Source organism: Dipodomys spectabilis, unplaced genomic scaffold (genome assembly GCF_019054845.1).
Source record: "Dipodomys spectabilis isolate Male_0828 unplaced genomic scaffold, ASM1905484v1 ptg000238l, whole genome shotgun sequence".
Taxonomy (NCBI): Eukaryota; Metazoa; Chordata; class Mammalia; order Rodentia; family Heteromyidae; genus Dipodomys; species Dipodomys spectabilis.
This window is the reverse complement of record NW_024870915.1, coordinates 2,338,520-2,358,611: the sequence shown is the minus strand read 5'-3', so window position 1 is coordinate 2,358,611 and position 20,092 is coordinate 2,338,520. Positions and strand designations below refer to the sequence as shown.

Genomic DNA, 20,092 nt, shown 5'->3' with positions numbered 1-20,092 from the left:
AAAGTCCAGGGTGTCAGGCATGATAGAGAACACATCTACAAATCTAGATGGTATGTGATATGATGTAAAAATTGTAATAAATGGATAAATGGTATAGGTGTCATCAAAGACAATAAATTCTAAATAAATGGATAAAAAAGAAATAAAATGAATAACAACACTAAACGTGATATGGACTGAACATCTGTATGGAAGTATAAATCTTACCACACCAAACACAGTATCTACTGAACATCTGTATGGAAGTATAAATCCTATCTTTAAAATGTATATAAGGAGTATGATTTCCATGCCTGAGGCTTGACTTCAGCCCACCCCCATGAGAAAGCAATGGCAGGAAATCCTGAGAAACTGGTTTCTGGACCAGGAAAAGTCATGGAATGTGATCAATCTCATCGAATGAGTAGTTCATGCATGATGTGACTAGGAAATGATAGGCAAGACTCATGGGGTATCACTTATTTGTAAAGCAGTGTTGATTAAGCGTGACAATAATCATCACAGTCATGAAATGAAGACATCTGGAAAGATCCAAGAATCAGTAGACACATGGTAGATTGGATTCCATCACAGGTTATCGTCTCTCCTACTCTATACAAATGTGTACTCATTTGCATACTACCTTCAACTTATGAATGGATGACTACTGTGTACCCTCTCCCACCCCCACCTGGGGGTCCATCTCAGGTCCTGGGAACGGCCTTACTCCTTAGTAGCTCACAGGCTGGTGTGCTCACATGGACCCATTCGTCAATTGGGTCTGCTGGTCCCCAAGTCCAGATCCCAGCAGTACCAAAAGATTCATCCTGATGTCAGAAGCCAATTGCTGCACCTGTGTTCCTTTCCTGTGCAACTCCTGGGTCTCAGCTAGGATGAAGAATACATGGGCCACCCTGTGGCCATGGGAATAGGTTGTTATCATGTGAGGGAAGTTATACCTGTCATCATATACTGAAGAAAATACACAATACATCAATGAATAGCACACAAAATAGAATAACTACACTAAATGCACAATGCAGTCCACACACGGATTTGAATATACATCCCATGTTTAAATGATGCATTCAGGACAATTGTGGCCTCCCTGGTGCTCGATCTCTGTTCCTGGGACCCGACCAGCTCCTTAGTGGCTCACAGTCTGGTGTGATCACGTGGACCCATTGGGCAGTTGGGCCTCTTAGGCCCAAAGTTCAAATACCAGCACTGCCAAAATTTACCCTGTTGTGAGAAGCCAGTCATTGCACCAGTTTTCCTGTGCTGTGCAAGTCCGGGGTCACAGCTAGGATGGAGAATGCACAGGCAACTCTATACTCATGGGAATAAGTTGTCATCCAGGACACCACAGTTATATCTGTCATCCTATACTCAAGAAAATACACAATACATCAATGAATAAGACACAAAATAAAGAGAATGACTACACCAAATCAAGATGTTGCCCATCCATGTATGGAAATATAGATCCTCTGTTTAAATGATAAATTTATGACCATATTGGCCCCCACCAGGGCTTCATCTCAGGTCCTGGGAACGACCTACCTCCTTAGTGCCTCACAGGCTGCTGTGTTCACCATGACCCATTCACCAATTGGGCCTGCTAGGGCTTGAGTTCAAATCCCAGCACTGCCAAAAGATTCACCTTGATTTGAGAAGCCAATCGATCCACCTGTTTTCCTGTCCTGTGAAAATCCTGGGTCTCAGCGAGGATGGAGAATTCTATATAGACAACTCTACAGCCATTCGAATAGGTTGTTATCCATGTCAGCATAGTTATATCTATCACCATACTCAATAAAATACAAAATACATCCATGAATAAGACACAAAATAAAAAGAATAACTACACTGAATGCAAGATGCATACCACACTTGTAGGTAAAGAGAGATCCTATTTTTAAAAAAAGGCGGGCTTTTTATTTTGTCCAGTACTGGGGCTTCAAATCAGGCCCTTGATGAGGCCTGACATTCTAGTCTTCAAGGATGGTGAGATTTCCCTTGCCCCAAAGTGCAACAGAGCTACCCAGACCTCAGTTCAAATCCCAGCACTGACAAAAGATTCATTCTGTTGTCAGAAGCCAGTCGTTGAACATGTTTTCCTCTCCTGTGAAAGAACCTGGCTTTCACAAGGATGTACAATCCATAGGCAACCATATAACTATGGGAACAGATTGTCATCCATGTCAGCACAGTATACCTGTCACCGTACTCAGTAAAATACACAATAACTCCATGAATTAGACACAAATTAAGGAGAAGTGCACAGAATGCAAGGTGCTGTCCACACACGTATGTAAATATAGATCCTATATTTGAATTATGAATTTATGACTATCTGGATCTCCCTGGGACTCGATGTCAGTTCCTAGGAATGGCCTATCTCCTTCGTTGCTCACAGGCTGGTGTCCTCACCTTGACCATTTCCCTAATTGGGCCTGATAGAGTGTGAGTTCAAATCCCAACACTGCCGAAAAATGAATCCTGATGTGAGAAGCCTATCGATTCACCTGTTTTCCTGTCCTGTGAAAGTCCTGGGTCTCAGCTTGGATGGAGAATGCATAGGAAACCCTATAGCCAGGGCAATAGGTTGTCTTCCATGTAAGCACTGTTATATCTGTTACATTATTCAGTAAAATACACAACACTTACATAAGACAGAAAATAAGGAGAAAAGTACTCCAAAGGCAAGATACTGTCCACACATATATGTAAATATAGATCCTACGTTTAAATTATTAATTTATGACTATCATGGCCCACCCTGGTGACCCATGTCAGTTGCTGAGAATGGCCTAACTCCTTTGTCACTCACAGGCTGGTGTGGTCACCTTGAACTATTCACCAATTGGTCCTGCTAGGCCCTGAGTTCAGATCCCAGCACTACCAACAACTGGATCATGCAGTAAGAAGCCAAGTGTGAAACTTTTTTCCTTTTCTCTGAGAGTCCTGGGTGTCTGGCATGACGGAGAACATGTTTACAAATTTAGATTCCATGTGATAGGATGTCATCAATGTAATAAAGGGAATGGGTGTCATCATAGTAAAATTAACGGTAAATAAATGAATAAAACAAAAAGTACAAGGAACAACCACACCAAACGTGTATGGACTGAACAACCATAGGTAAGTACAAATCCTGTATTTACAATGTATATAAATAGTATGTTTTTCAAGGCAGTGGCTTGAATTTTGGCTTAGATTACAGGCCTGACTTTCTTATCTTCCAGTACGGTGAGCTTCTGCTTCTTCCACAGTGCTGTAGTTTCACCAATACTCTGAGTTCAAATCCAAAGCCTGGCAGAATAAACGGGATGAATTGCAAGCCAGGGAGCTAATCCCTTTTAATTATTTTTTGCTCAGCAGGGGGCTTGAACTCAGGTTGTGGTAACTCTGCCTCAGCTTTGACACCCTATGATGGGGTGCAGCCACTGGACCCACAGTAGATCCTGGGATCCTAGACCCCCAGGCCTTGTGTGGCAAAAATGTACAGAAAAAATGCAGCGAGATGGCCTTTTTATGTTTCCTTCTTTTGCACGGTGACCCTCCTGGGTCTGAATGACACTGTTGCAAAGGGTACTTCACCTTTCATTGCTGAAGGTTGCTCAGACTACTGAGGAAGTCATAGGTCCACATTGCAATGTAGGCCCTGATTTCGAATCCCAGTCATGACACCAATCAATGGCAGGAGATACTAAGAGACTCGTTCCCATCCATGGGAATAACAAGGTAATATTATCAATGTCACAGTTGAATGAGTTGATGGTGAATGACGCTCCTATCAAATTAGACAGCATCATTTCAGAAGACTGATTTTATTTAATATTTATGAAACATTAGGTACAGAATGCAATAATTTCAGGGTATTGATTGATTTACTTAATAGTTTGTAACCATGAAAACAATAAGATTAATTACATGGAGGCATTATAAATACCCAAGAATTGGTAGGAATGTAGTCTATATAACTGAATAATGTATAGACATCTCTGGCACTCTATAAAGATATACATTTACTACCATCTGTATGTCAATCTGTTCTTATTTTGTCAACCGCTGGGGCTCGGTCTCAGGTACTCGGGACTGCCTGTCAGCTCAATTTGCCACAGGATGGCAGACTGACACTCACTCATTCATGAATTGGGCCTTGAAGGCTGTGAGTTCAGATGCCAGCACTCCCAAAAAATGAATCGTGTAATAAGAAGCTGATGGTGACACATGTTTTCTTTTCTGTGAAAGTCCTGGGTGTCAGGAAGGGCGTGCAATACATATGCAAACCTATATCCTATGTAATCAATGTAATCACTGTTCTATGTGTCATAATAGTCAATAAAATGAGTAGTCAGTACATCAATAAAACAAAAAATAAAATAACTACACTGAATGCAATATGGAATCAACATATGTATAAAAATATAAATCATATATTTAAAATGTAAACAAATAGTATGTTTTCTAGTGGTGGGCATCGATTTCAGGCCTAAGAAACAGACTTGAATTTCTTGAATTCAAGGAGGCAAGCTTCCCCTTCCCACACAGTGCAACAGCAGGGTTACCTAGACCATGAGTTCAAATCCCAGTCCTGGTAGAAAAAAAATGGCATCTCTATGCTATGTGATGCCCAATTCGTAGGTATTTCATTTGGCCTCCATTTAATGAAGGTGATTGTTTAAATGCTTCATAAAGTATTAATTAATATCGACCAGTGTCCTATTATGTAATTGTGTATAATTTTATCCTCGAATCATTCAAGTACTGCCCATTTAATCATGACATACATCACATTCCTTTGGTAATCATATGAATAGGAATGAGTTTCATAGGATCTCCTGCCATTTGTTGGTGGCAGGAACAGGATTCAAGCTGTGGGCTCCAGCTCCTACCACTTAAACCTGAGGATAGGGAACTCACAGGTCTGTCCAAGAACATCAGCAAAACCAGGCATCAGTGGCTCTCAGCAGTCCTCCTTAAAACTTACAAGGCTGTGAAAGGAGGATCATGATCAAAGTCATCCTAGGCAGGAAAGTCCTTGAGACTCCTGTCCAACTTGAGCCAACAAAGACAGAAGTAAAGCCGTGTGGCTCCAGTGGTAGAGAGCTAGCCTTGATCAAAAACAACTCACAGATTGTGCCCAGATCCTGAGTTCAAGGTCTGAGAACAAACAGACATACACAACACTCTGTGCAGCCATCCAGCTAAAGTGGGTCACTCTCTTGTCCCCAGCTGGATTGGACAGAGTTCCCTGGGAAAGGGGCTGCCTTCATTTTGACTCCACCCATTCTGCCTCCATCAGAAAATTCCAGCCACACCTCTATTGTTTCATGGTTCTTTCTGACCAATGGAATACAAGAATGGTGGCCACGCCCACATTCCTTGCTGCCCACTAGCACCTTGATTCGCTCTGTTTGTTGACACCACTACCTTCCCTCCGACCCGGACAGTGCCTCCCCTCTGTACCCCACAGTCTGGCCCACGCCCTGTCACAAATGTGCCCCAGGGGTTAGGGTGGGGGTTGACCCGAGGATGCCACCCCCATCCCCAGCGGCCAGTGTCCAGGATATGGGGAGATGCAGGTTGGGTGAGGAGTGGGCGCCAAAGATCCCCTGGCCTGGAGCAGTGGGAGCCACACAGCAGCACATCTGCGCCCTTCCACTCCCTGGTGGGAACCCAGTGGCTTTAGTCAGAGGTGGGGGAGCAGCATGTCTACACCTGCCTTCTGGGTTTTTTTTTCCTTTTTTTCTGGGTATGGGATGTGTTGGATGCAGAAGATAGACACCCTTGCTGTGTGAGCCCTTGTCTTCTGTGCTCAGTCAAACTTTCACCTGAAGACAGAAGGAGAGAGAGAGACACAGAGAGACAGAGACAGAGACAGAGAGAGAGACAGAGACAGAGACAGAGAGACAGAGAGAGATAATCTTTTTCCTTGTACAGCCTGACTGTGCTCAGGTGAGTGATCAGTTGGCAAATTGCAGGTGCTGCATGGAGGAGTCTTCTGTCACCTGTCTGGATGTGTGTGTGTGTGTGTGTGTGTGTGTGTGTGTGTGTGTGTGTGTAGAAGTGGGTTGTAACAAGGAGGCTGAATGCTTTGGTAACTTCTACCTGCTATCTTTGGGGCATGTATAGGCTTCACAGCTGAGGTCTGGGGGCCTGGAAGGGTGAGAGGCTTGAAGGGGACACAGCACAGTTAAATTACAAGAACAAGGGATCTGTGTGCAATGGAGCTGTGTACTCCCTTGGGCCTGGTTGGTGGCAGTGGGAGCTTGGGAGGACCTGGGAGTGTGGCCTGCAGGGAATGGCTTCCCAGGGGGACAGAGAGCATGGCCAACTCTTAGTAAGGATATGAGTTCTGCTAATATGGAGCGCAACAGCATAGGTCAGACTCTGGGTCTTCTCATCATGATGTCTGATGGGCGAGGCCAACACTATTTTAAATCTTGAGCTGTGATCTTCAGATCTCAGCCTCCTGAGTACCTAGTATTATAGGCATAAGCCTCTGGCACTGGGATTCTGGTTCTTTTTGGTATATTATGGTTTGACCTCAAGGCTTTAGGCTTGCCAGTCAGGTCTTCTACCATGCGAGTCAAGCTTTTCTGAGATGGAGAATTAATATATGCTCATTCTGGGCTGGATCATGGTCTGCCTATCTGTGACAGGCCTGAGCCACTAGGTCCGTTCTTCTGTAGTTGGGATGGTAGATATGTAGTGACATGCTAAGACATGGGTTTAGATGGATTGTCCCAAACAGAGTCCACGGCAGCCGATTCTTGACCAGAGGTGAATCTCTGGGTTGGGCCTCAACCATTGGACTTCAATCTCCTCATGGGACAGTTGTGAGGAAACAAGGGATTGATACAGAGGGATCTCTGGAGCAGGGACAGGCACAGATGGAGGGGCCATCTGATACTGTTCTTGGCAATTCTGTGAGCATAAGATAGGAAGATACCCGGAAAGATCTCAGATGGTGTGTATTAACGGTGCAACAGGTATGGGATTATGAAACAAAACATGGCTCTCTTTCTTTATTACTCTATCCCCATGAGTAACGGGATCCTTCACTTTGTTCAGTTTTGAAGCTGGGGAAACTGAGGCACAGAGAAGCCGGGTGACCTACTAATGACTCCCAGCTGACAGGAAGCTCGGCCTGACTTCTCTGCCATGCTCCCTAGGACAATGGGTGCTATTCAGTCTATTTCTTGTGGTGGGAAGTCCACTTCTTTTCAGTCATGTGGCTTGAACTTTGGGCCTGGGGCAGCTCCCTGAGCTCCTCAGCTCAAAGATACCACTCTACCACTTGAGTCACAGCACCACTTCCAGTTTTTTGGTGGTTCTTTGGAGATAAGTGTCTCACAGGTGTTCCTGCCCGGGCTGGCTATAAACCACAATCTTCATATCTCAGCCTTCATTGTACTTAGGATTATAGGCATGAGCCACCGGGACCTGGTTTAAGTGTAATTCTGACCTTCTTTCTTTCACTTTCTCTCTCAGGAACTGATTCAATGGGTGCTGGAGGAGGTGGCCCAGCATCCCCATGTGGATGGAACCAAGGTGGTCCTCTCATTCTGGATGTAACCTGTGGGTCAGGAGCTGTCTCGCTCAGTCTGTTGTACCAGCTCCATGAGGTAAGTCCCTCTGTGCCCTGGCTACACTGTGACAGTTATCCATTGTCCATCTAGCCTTACTGGACTCAGTACTGTGTTCAATGCTCTTTTCTAGCAAAAATTCCTGGCTAAAATTATGATACAGAGTTATAGAATGAAAATGTAATGCCATCTTAAGAAAGTCATTTAGGGTTCTGGGAATGTGGCTTCATGGTATGGTGATTGCCTAGCATGCATGAAACCCTGGGTTCAATTCCTCAGTACCACATAAATTGAAAAGGAAACACTGGAAGTGGTCCTGTGCCTCAAGTGGTGGAGTGTTAGCCTTGAGGGAAAAAAAACGCTGAAGAATAATTCCCAAGCACCGAGTTTCAGCCCCAGGACTGCCAAAACAACAGCAACAACAACAATGAACATTTAGTTAGTAAATGCGAAATAAAGAACCCATACCTGGAATATATAATTGCTCCTTCCATACTGATACCTGACAATAGTTCCTAATACATGTACTTTACCTATGTTAGGATACTGTGTTGAAAAAATGTTTTGTTCATTAGGTCACGGCAATTAATGCTAAGAATGTGCTTAGATGTCAGGTGAAGATTAATTCTGGAAATTCAAATATTCCAGGCTTTTGAGTGGGGTCACTGCTAATCAAAATGAGAAGGATAGGGTAAGTGAGATTCAGAAACTATTTTGGCCAGTCATCTTACAAAAAAGGCAGAGGCTAATTAACAGTTGTGACAGAAGAGAAGGAATAACTCCAGATGGAAAGAATAAATGATAGTAACTAAGGTACAGCAGAAAGCATTCTAGGGAACCATTTTTGCTTATTAAAGAACTAGTATCAACTAGGCTTATTCCTCATTGCCTTTAGCATTCAAAATCTCCTAGGCTAGTTCTTAATCTCTGTGTGATGAATGTATCTCCTTCTATGCTGATCTTTCATACCTGATCTCCTTTGCTTTCTAAAAATCTGTCTTGCTGTATTTATCGATGAATATTCCTAATACTAAATACACCTACAAAGATGAAAGAGGATGCTAATGTAAGAGTCCCATAGCTCATGAGTCATTAATGTAACAAAATGGAAAAAGAGGACATATTTATTGCTACCTTAATTATTATGAAAAGCTGCAATGTCACATCATATGGTTCATATTTCCATTCTTTGTCTACATAGTGACATTAAGTGCACACAAATGCAAATATGAGCAGGGTGCTGGTGGCTCATGCCTGTAATCCTAGCTACTCAGGAGGTTGAGTCCAGAGGATTGTGGTTCAAAGCCAGCCTGGTCAGGAAAGTCCATGAAACACTTATCTTCAATTAACCCCAGAAACCTGGAAGTTGTGCTGTAGCTAAAGTGGTAGAGTGCTCAAGTTGTGCTGAAGAGCTGAGAGACAGTGCCCAGGATCAAGGTTCAATCCCCACAACCAACAAAAAAGTGCAAATATAGGTTTAAGTTTCCCCCAAAGGAATAATGAAGTCAATAGTAATCTTCCCAAATGATTTAGTAGTGCACCTACTTTTGCTGAGTTATTTGTTATGGCTTCTTTGCTAAACATATTCTCTCCTTTAAAAATTGTCAAATGTTAGCTTTATAATAAACTTCATCTAATATTTCTTGGTTCAAAAGAGAAGTCCATAGAGTTGATGTCACTTAGCATTCTTACTGTCATAGGTCAAAGCTAACCCAGGCAAGAGAGTCTGTCAAACACTTATCTGTAATTAAACACCAAAAAAGCCAGAAGTGGAGTTTTGGCTCAAGCAGTGGAGTACTAGGTTTGGGCCAGGTAGGAAAGAAAGACAACTGTTCAGGGACAGGGGCCAGTCTCTAAGTTCAAGCCCCAGAACCAACACAAACTAAACAAACAAGCAAACAAAACAAACCCTGGGTATTTCTTTGGGACTCTCCTTAAAATAGTGGTGGTCTGAGAAGAGGTTGCTTTTGCTGATCATACTCACTGGATCCTGCTTTTTTGGAATTCTTATTGCTATGGAAAACTCAAGACCAGACTAAAGGAATTGAAAACTGATTCCTGCAACAAGAGAATCATCTCAGGAGTGAAACTTCCATCCATAAGACACTTTAAAACCTCCATATCTTTGCTTCTTTGCAGTAGAACACTTTTAAAACAAAGTTACTTCCTTTTGTTCTATGCCTGCCTTCAAATGGCATATTGTTTCCTTTTGCAATACTCTCAACCAGAAGTTTGCAGACAAGTTTTATATGAGTAAAGGACACACTCAAAAAAGTCAGGGACAGAGTCTCCTTCCAGCCTTGGATTCTTTTCTTGTACAGTACAAAGGAAAGCAATAGTTAACTTGAACTTTGTCATTTCTCTATGTTCAATTCCTCTCCTGGGATCAGTTTCCACATCCAGTAACAGTTACTTCCACTTACTTCCAGTAACAATTTATGGTGCTGCTCCAGAAAAAAATGAATGTTTTCTGGCTTCATTGAAATAGCACAAAGACACTTTTGGACATGAGGTAACACGTGTTTCAGAGACAACTTAGTAAAGTCAAATGCAATTTAAATTGCTTATAAATACATTATCCATGAGAAAATTTTGTTCAAACTTCTCATGTCCTCTGGAAATTAAGGTGAATTTTAAATGGTAAGAAGGTTCTCAGATCATTTTTTGGGAGTCTATATGCTGTGCATTAATTTCCCAACTGTACATGAGTTAACAGTAAGAGAAACAATAGCAATTATAGGAGAAAAAGAAGTTCTGTGTTTATGTATATGTGTTCAATACAATATACAAGACTCTACAAATAAAAAATTGAAACAATAAAGCCAAGTCCTGTATATAGATTTATGGGAGTGATATAGAGAAAGCATTACTCTTAAGTGGAACATGAAGCATGAGGCCACTCCCTTTCTAAATCACGCTTGCTAATCATGTAAATGTGCAAAAAGGAGAATGGAAGAATGACTCTGTTTCCAATGCAAGTCACATATGGGAGAATAGACTTAACTGGAAAAAAGACTCTATCTTGAGGGAACAGGAATTATACTAGCAATGAACCTGGTGGCTAAGATCACATTACTTTTTCTTTCGTTTCCTTATATTCCTTTTTATTGTTGTTGTTTTTCGTGGCACTTGAAATATGGGACAGGGCGCTGTCCTTCTGAAACGCAGCTCAACGCTAGTGCTCTTCCACTTGAGCTACAGTGTCACTTCCAGTTTTCTGGTAATTATTGGAGAAAAGAGTCTCCAGGACTTTCCTACCCGTGCTGGCTTTAAACCCCAATCCTCAGATCTCACAACAACTTGGTTTATGATCACATTTCTAACAGTGTACACTCAGGATATGTAATGTATATGTTCATCTATCTTTATATGAATTCTTGAGTTAAAAATCTGGGCTACAGTTAGACTTTACACTCACAAAAGTGTTTGAAGTTTAAAAGTTGATACTCCTGGAAAAATAAAAACCTAAGAATGTAAAGGAGTCTGGGAAGTTCAATTTGCATCCAGCTTGGACAGTATAGGCTTTGAGACACTACCTATAATTAACCAGCCAAAGCTGGGATACCAGTCATGAGCAAGATTGCTGAATTACAGCTTTAGGTTTTTGCATACATACATACATACAAACATACACGTACACACAGAGGCACTTATAGTTGCACACAAAAATACACAAATGAAACAACTCTCAAAATATGTAGAAAAGTTAGAAAACAATAGAAAATAGGTCCTGAGTAAAACTAGAATCAAGTGATAATTTTTAATATTAGAAATCCTTCAAGTGAACTTTCCCCCAGAAGTTGAGAATATTACATAGGTAGGGACCAGAGATAGTAAGAGAGTCAAGCAATCATTCTTAACTGGATAGGATACATGGTGGAATGAATCAGGGAAGCCTGCAGGTGCATCTGAAAATGTTCCTATCCTGTGTCAAATGTTAAAACACCTTTGAAAATAGTACATAAACAGTCTGAGCAGTCAGGTAGTGGATAAAATCATGGGAGAATTTCAGAATTTCTAGTCTGTTTCTAGATTAAATAAACTATGGCAGGGCAATGTGATACAAGCCTGGAATTCTAGCACTCAGACAAGAGATTAGAGAGTGGAATTACATAACGATACCTTCCCTGGACCAGGTAGAATAATTTGTCTCAGTAAAACAAACCAAACAACAAGAAAGGAATACACGGTTGGAAGTTTGGCCTAATTTTGTCATTATGTTTGAGAAGTCAAGTTTCCTATTGAATGCACCTTATACATATCCTCACTTGTGTTTTAAATGCTCTCATCATTACAGAACATTCGTAGATGCAAAATAGCTCATGATTCCCATCCCTCATTCTGTTGGATTCCAAATAAATGTTGAAGGATTACAAAAGCTTAAGTCTAGAGAAATAGCAAAGTTGGTCTAATGTAGGACTTTGTAGATCTTGTAAAATTAGAATTTAGATTTAAAATATATTTTTTGGGTTTGTTTGTAATTTCATATTCTATAGGATACTACAAAATTCTTTTAAAGTAGAGGGATTAATTGAAAAATTCACAAATAATTCTGGCATTCTATTTGCCTAGATATTCTTTCATGACAGTTATAATTAGAACATAGTTAATAGATAATTCACAGAGTTCATGTATACCATGTTAATATGAACAATCTAGACAGAGTTGCCAAAAATGGATGACAATAATTTATACATTTAGAAAAACCAATTTTTAAAGGTTTGGTTTAATATGGTATGAAGAGAGTAATTGCGTGACATCTTCTTTCTTCTACCTATATGTACCGCAGGAAGCCATTTCCTTATTTACGTGCCTCTGTATACATGGAGAAAAATGCTAGGTTTGGGGTTTGTTTTCAATTTTTTTTTTTTTTTGGTTCATCCTAGAACTTGAACTCTTGGCATGGACAGGGTCTCTGATCCTGTTTATGCTCAAGACTCTTGCCCTACCACTTCAACCTCAGTGCCACTTGAGTCTGGCTTTTGCGGAGAAGTTTTTTGGAGATAAGATTCTAAGAAACCTTCCTGCCTGGGAAGGCTTTGAATCATAATTTTCCTATCTTAGCATACTGAATATATATGATAGTTAAAAAAATCTAAATATAAATAATATTTGCAAGTGTTCTGATCTCAAGAATACCAGTGGAGGAAAAATGATGCAGCTCAGTTTATTGTGGTGTTCTTTTCAGAGCAAGGAAGGTGTCACATTAGCAGAGGTGTAGTATTTTTTCAAAATAGAGATAAGGTATTCATGATGTGAATTAAGGAATTTTAAGGTGTCCCTTACAAGTTGGAAACTGTTGGGCTAGGATGACTTTATGGCATAAATCTTGGGATTGATGTTCATAGACATAATATCATACTCTTATAAATAATTGCTTACTCTTGAAGAATTAATTATTACACATGCTTCACAATTTTATCCTCTACAAGAATGTGGCTATTTTTGTTTACTTCTCAATCTGTAACACCCCATTGGAAACTGCATCTATTGCAGAATTACATAACATGCAAACAGGTACTGTTTTGAATTTCTTAGGAATGTTGAGAATTTAAAAATGGGTAGTTGTTAATCATAGGAATTTTGAAGAACATATATAGTCTGTCCTCTTAAAAACTTACTTACTTTTAAAATTATGGGTTTCCATAGTATTAAACTGGGTCCAGTCGTGGGGCGTGAACTCTGGGCCTCGGCGCTGTCCCTCAGCTCTTCAGCTCAAGGCTAGCGTTCTACCACTTGAGCCACAGCACCACTTCCGGTTTTTTTATTTTTGCTTATGTGGTGCTGAGAAATCGAACCCAGGGCCTCAAGCATGCAAGGCAAGCGCTCTACCACTGAGCCATCTTCCCAGACCCTGTTTTCTGTTTTAGAATGAGAAAGTACTAAATTTATTTTTTTTGAAAAATTTGGCAAGTATATTGTGAAAATATTGTCTAGTTGGATAACATTCAAGTAGATGAACCTCTGATAAAGCAGGTGTAATTAATTCAAATTAGATGCCAAATAGTATTGATTTTTAAAATGTTACTACATAAAGAATATTATTTACTGTGTCAATACAGTGAAATTATATTTTATGCAGCTTATTTTTTCAATTTTATTATCAAAATGATGTACAGTGGGGTTACAGTAATTGTAAGGTATTAAGTCATAACTTTTCAAACTTAGTAACCCTCTCACATTTTTCTCACAGTTTTCCTTCACCCCTTCACCCCTCACAAGTTGAAAGGACATTTCCAACATATTGTCTTGTGAGTATTGCTATTGTATTGGTTTGCCTTTTGTCCTTTGTCTCACCATTATGCTCACCATTGTCTCACCATATAGCAGGGATAAACCATAGGGGAAAACCCCAAAGAAAACAGAAATCACATAGTTCATCAAAAACAACAATCACAAATGAAAAAATATCTGGTTCCATATCTTGGAATTAATTTGGCTTAGCATCAGCTAATATGGTTACATATATGCATAACAAAGCCACTGGAAAATAATAGCTGCATGGATACTATATCATGAAAACAGCATGTTAACATTTTGATGGTGAAGGTGGAATTAGGATTGGTGAATTTGTGGTTCTGATAAAGGATTTTCAACAGTTTTAAAGTTATGACAGGTAAAATTTAATAGTTCAAAATTTTTAATAACTTAGCCTATTAAGAAAATTTAAAATTGCCTGGAAGAATAGGCTTTCATGCAAAGAAATCCAAGGAGACTTAGTAGAGAGGGAGCAATGTGGATGAAGATGGCTCTTTTTCAAACTAAGCAAACAAACCTCAGAAACCTTGCTGTAAATCCTGTAGGTTCCTTTGGAATTGTCCTTACCCAGGAACTATATTATCATTGTTTCAAAGAAGGTTGTATTGGAATTTAAATTAAAATTTCTTAAAAATATAAGACATCAAAATTTGTGAATTTACCTTAAATTACCAAACAGTAATTCTCTGAAAAAGATAATTTGAGTCAAAATACTTAGGGAGAAAGTACCCTCCACAATGAAAGAAGGTGTTGGGATTACACATTTCTGTTTGTAACACTTTCCACAATGTCTTTGGACGTGAAGCAGTGAAACACAGAAAAAAAATTGATTGGATACTTCAAACCAATGATTTCACATTTCTAAGTGGCTCACAAAAAATAATATTCTTATTAATATGAGGTAGTGAAGACTTCTTTTATTACATATGCCAAAAAGTTCAGAAAAGAATTGAGCAAATGGAAAAATTAATAATAAAAGTTTTCTTAGAAGCCTTAGCTAAGCGTATTGACTTCAGCAGTGAAGGGAGGCCAAAACTTTTTGATGTAAATTGTGTTAGTATTTTTACTCCCTAAAGTGATTTTACAGAGCCCATTTGGCTCACTACAATGCAGAACTGATTGAATGAAGACATGAAAATACATTCCACATCCAAATGAGGCAACTTGAAGACTTTTAAAAGAGAAATAATGAAGATGTAGCAGTGGTGGAGCCCGTATGTTCCTTCAGCTTCACTAGACTAGAAGCCAAGAAGCTGTGATTAATTGGAACTCTGGCAAGAGCTAAGAGTAGGACATAGAAGTAGGACATAGAAGCATTTTCCTTTTGTAACAGACACTTTCTTCCAAGGTATGGGTGATTTAACTCTATTCTCTTCCATACATCTTGGTGAACAAATGCAAGACCAAGAGAAAAATGATCTATTAAAATAATTTTGCATAGAATAACTTCACTGTTCCTGATATGGTATCTAAGGAGAATCTTAAGAGAGAAGATAAAAAGTGCAGTATTTTTTGCTTTCCTCTAAGCATCTTGTTAGCAAAATATATCTTTGAGGTTAGACAATTCTGATTGAACCAACAAGTGATGGAGTACTTATTTTTGTGGGCACTTTAGACACAAGAAGTCTTTCAAGGTAAAAGAAAAAATATATAGCCAAATATTTGTGATCACAGCCTCTTGGACTGTTTTCTGGAGACAAAGTTTTACATTAGATTTCTCCTTATTAACATAGATGTTGTTTCATGGCAACCAAATACAAGAGGGAAGTTTTATGGACTCACTTGGCCAATTAAACAGCATGAAAGAAGAAAATGGCAAATAATATTTAATGAATTACTTTGACGACCAATTACTTTGCCAGAAGAAAGAAGGAAAAATATAATTCAAAATCAATTGACTTAAAAGTATGAAGAAAGAGTAGTGAAGAGAAATTAGAGAAAATATAGAGGATTGTTTTCTCTCCAGTGGAGTAATGGGTTCTTGATCTTCTTTCTTCCATTCTACCTCACAAGCTACCAAGTGTGTCTCAGGACTGGATTATCTAGTTCAGACACAAAACTCATAGAAGTAAGATACTGTATGCAGCAGATGTAGGTGATTTATAACCTTAGACAATCTATTTAATTCTGTTCAAAATTCTCCCCTATCCCAAACTTCCCTCTTTGAACAGCTTTGTTTGCTTTTCCCAAGACTGCCCTTCATTAACTGATTAAAATTTTGAGTGGTCATATTCATACTCTCTAGAGATTGCTGTTTGGTTGTGATTTTTGTGTGTTTTTGTTTCTTGTTGTGTTTTTTAACTGAATTTTAAAAGTTTGTGCAATTGTGTTACAATTTAATATATGCATCTAATTGTCCAATGCTCCTAGATCAGAGTCACTCCTTCTATCATTCTCAACCAACCCTTTTTCCAAGATTTATTTCCAATTTACCACTTCCTTCATCATGTGTATACATTCAGTATTCTAGCTGTATTTGCCCCTTGTTCATTTTTCATTAATTCTATTTCTTTACTATAATTCCTCTTTGGTTTCAACTTCCTGATAGTCATTCTGTTAAACTGTCTATTAATACTTTGAAAGATTTATATACATTCCATGGAGTTTCAATCCTGCATATTCTTGAAATGATGTCAGCTTATATTTCCATAATTCATTCATCTGCAGCAACAATTTGCAAGACTGGAGACAGGAAGCACCTAAACATGATTTTATTCTCAACCGTTTGGAAGATTAATCTTTATTCAAAAAGAAAGTTAAAAAATGGCTTAGAATGTATTCCTAACTATGAATTTTTATAAATGGCTTTGTACAATGGTGTGATTCTTTTATTTTACATGGAATAATATTTTCTACTACCTATAAGTTTTGGAAAAAGAAGAAAAATAAATTTATTCCTAGATAGGAATATGATAGAAATAGAAGACAGATATTAGGTTTGTAATATCTCTGATGAGTACACATATTCAAGATTTAAAGTCATATTTCTTACTATGTTAGACAGAGGGAAAACATAAAGTAACATATGATAAGGCAACTATTTGTGATTTTTTAAAATGTACCTTATTAAATGATGAAATTTATTAGCTAACGTTTGGATTTGAAATTTAGGAGGCTGACATATTTAACACATTTCTGAAAGGCCCTTACTGAAAAACACAAATTGTGGGTGGTACTATTTCTACACTTTAATGAATGGTTGAACATGTTTGGCATTAGTGCTGTGTAAATAATTCAACTCTATTGTAACTTGCTCCCTACACTTGAAAAACTTGTAATGTCACTAAGTATCATCAACTTGTCAAATGTTATTTTGGTGAAAGTGATTTTAAAAAGTTTATTTGAAAAGGAATATACTTTCAGGAGATTAAATGTAGATTATCATTGGTTTGAGAGTGACATTTTTATACCACAGAACCATGTTGTACTGAAATCCCAGTATTTTGTAGCACTCCTTAGTGTTTCAAATGTTTTTCTGAATTACATTTGACCTCTAAGTCAAGTTTTCGGGCTTTGGTAGACCAATTATAGATCTATCCTTCTAGGAACTATTTTTTGTCCCACTTATGTTGTAATAAAATCTTTCGTTAATCATAGGTGAGAGGTATTAAAAATAATCTTATGACACTTTGTGAACTTGTTCACTCATATGGGCTGGTCATCTGTAAGTTGAATGTTTGAATTACAGTACTTTCTCTCAAATTTTGTGATCTCATCCTTCATTTTAAGTTGCCTTGTATTTCACAATTGCTTACTGCTAATTCCTGCATCTCAAGGAATTGGGGCCCTGAAATATAGGAAATGCGAAATTGAGATGGGTCTTCAATTACTTTGTGTTGATATGTTGCATGGGCCTTGGTGAAAAGTCTTGCCCCTGTTATCTGATGATGCAGGTATCTGGGCCCTGGGATCCTAGGACCCATGGGTACTGTAGAAGAATAATATTTTTTAGATATCTTAGCAAAATTTGGGCATAATCAGTAAAAATGCTTCAGAAATATGGACAAAAACAGTTTGCAACAAGCGAGTTAAAACAATAAACAGAGCAGCAGAGTAAAATCCATTACAGATTAGAAAAAAATATTGTTTTTTTTATCATGTGGATTCAGAAGACCAAGGACAGTTATAATGTATCACAAGTTTATACTAAAAAGATTGCATTGATACTTTTTCTAGTCTAATATATATTTGAAACCTAAATATTTATATTCCAATTCTATTTATTGAAGTAAATATCAATTTATTTGTCAAATTATCAACTAATTCTAGTAAATTTCATTGTGTGAAATATAAAATCAGCACATATAAATATAAAATATATAACTATATAATATGATTAAAAGACACACGTTTTGTATTGTTCTGTTGTAGTTACTGTATCAAAGGCAACTCTGTTTTAAAGTATTATTCCATTATCTCTACTTCAGTGTCTGATAGAGTTAGACCTAAATCTTTATCATTTTTAGATTTACAGCTTGGAGGCAAGAGGAAACACTGTGATTAAAACATTATCAATTTAATGCCTAATAAGGAGGAGAAACATATGCACTTCTCCTGTAACTATGAAAATATTTGGTGATAAAAAGGTAGTAGTGTAAGTTCCTGGCAGGAACTTACAGACAGGCCAGGACATTAAGTAATCATGCATACGAACAATTTTTTCACCTTCTTGGCTTTAGCTACTTTTAAATGGAAGGTAAAATAAACAATTATATTTTGATAAAATACCTTCTAATCTGAACAGTTCTGTTTGAACGGTTCATCTCTCTATGATCTCTTGTAACCAAGATTAGTTTTGTTCTAGTAAGAAAATCTTTGGTGTCAGGGTAAGGTATTCTGGTTGGTCTGTTCCCACATGGAAGAAGGGTAAAGGCTCAGGTAGACATTTGTTCCAGTAACACATCATTTGGGAAAATGTCAGCTGAAGAAGTTTAGAAGTAGCTCTTAAGCAATGCTTAATTTGAATCCATTAGGTCCACAAAGCTGGATAAATAAGTACTTGAAAAAGCCATCACCTTTAGACCTATCTATAAATAATTGAGAGTATGATCAAATTCCAAATAAAAAGACTTAAGATACTCATTGACAAAAAAAGTTTGCAAATGTGAGCAATCGACTAATCAATATAATTTTTTCACAATTCACAGAATTTTAGGGAAATAAGATCGATAGCATTGTTAGGAACAATAAGGTTTCCTTGTTACAAGTAGGCACCCATAGATATAAGCCTGTATAAAGATTCCATCATTAACTACTAAATTTAAAGGATACTACATGCTTCAGCAGCATGTATACTCAAATTACAATACAGAGATTAACATGGCACTTGCACAAGGATAATATGAAAATTTGAAAAGTATTCCATATTTTTCATTCTTCAGATGCAAGAAATGAAAAAAAGTGATTAAAAACTTGATTACAAAATTACACGTGTAACAATACATGTAACTCATATAATTAAATTTAGTTTGACATCAGTGTATTAAATCTTCCCCTCAGAAAGGCGTTTACATAGCATAAACTTTACAAAATTTTTCAAATTAGACAACATTGTCATTTTATCCCAAAGAAAAATAATATTAAGACCTAGAAAAAAAGGAATCAAACTGTTTCTATATGGAATGCAATCGGAAAGGACACATTAATGAACCTATATATTATAAAATAATATAGAACTCAAAGTATATCTAGGAGAAAATAAATTATGAACATTATGCAAACACAAAATATAGAATATTTTAAAATATACTTTTTCAGACAAGCACCAGAAATATTTTAGTTTGTGTACTACTCATTTTAACAGGTAAATTAAAATTATTTCTTATTAAAAAATCACAAACTCTGAAGAAATTATTATACATGTTTATAAAAACTATTGAATACATTTTTCCATCCAACGCAGGCAATTCACTTGGAAGAATTCCGCGGAATCCATGATTTTTTATAGTAAAATATTGGTGCTTCCGGGCATTGGTGGTTCATGCCTATAATCCTAGCTACACAGGAGGCTGAGATCTGAGGGTCATGGTTCAAAGCCAGCCTGGGAAGGAAAGTCTGTGGTACTCTTATCTCTAAACCACTAGAAAACTGGAAGTGGAGCTGTGTCTCAAGTGGTAGAGGGCTCACCTTGAGCTGAACAGCACAGGGATAGCTCCCAGGCCCAGAGTTCAAGCCCCATGACCGACCAAAAAAAAAGATATTGCTCTTATTTTGATTGTGAAAATATTTTGTAGGGACACAAAAGATGGACTTGCATT

General features: G+C 38.0%; 1 pseudogene; it reads left to right on the top strand.

The window, feature by feature from the left end:
* The first annotated feature begins 19,109 nt into the window (after nt 1–19,109).
* LOC122124509 lies at nt 19,110–19,206 on the top strand (annotated as a pseudogene).
* Nucleotides 19,207–20,092: the final 886 nt, after the last annotated feature.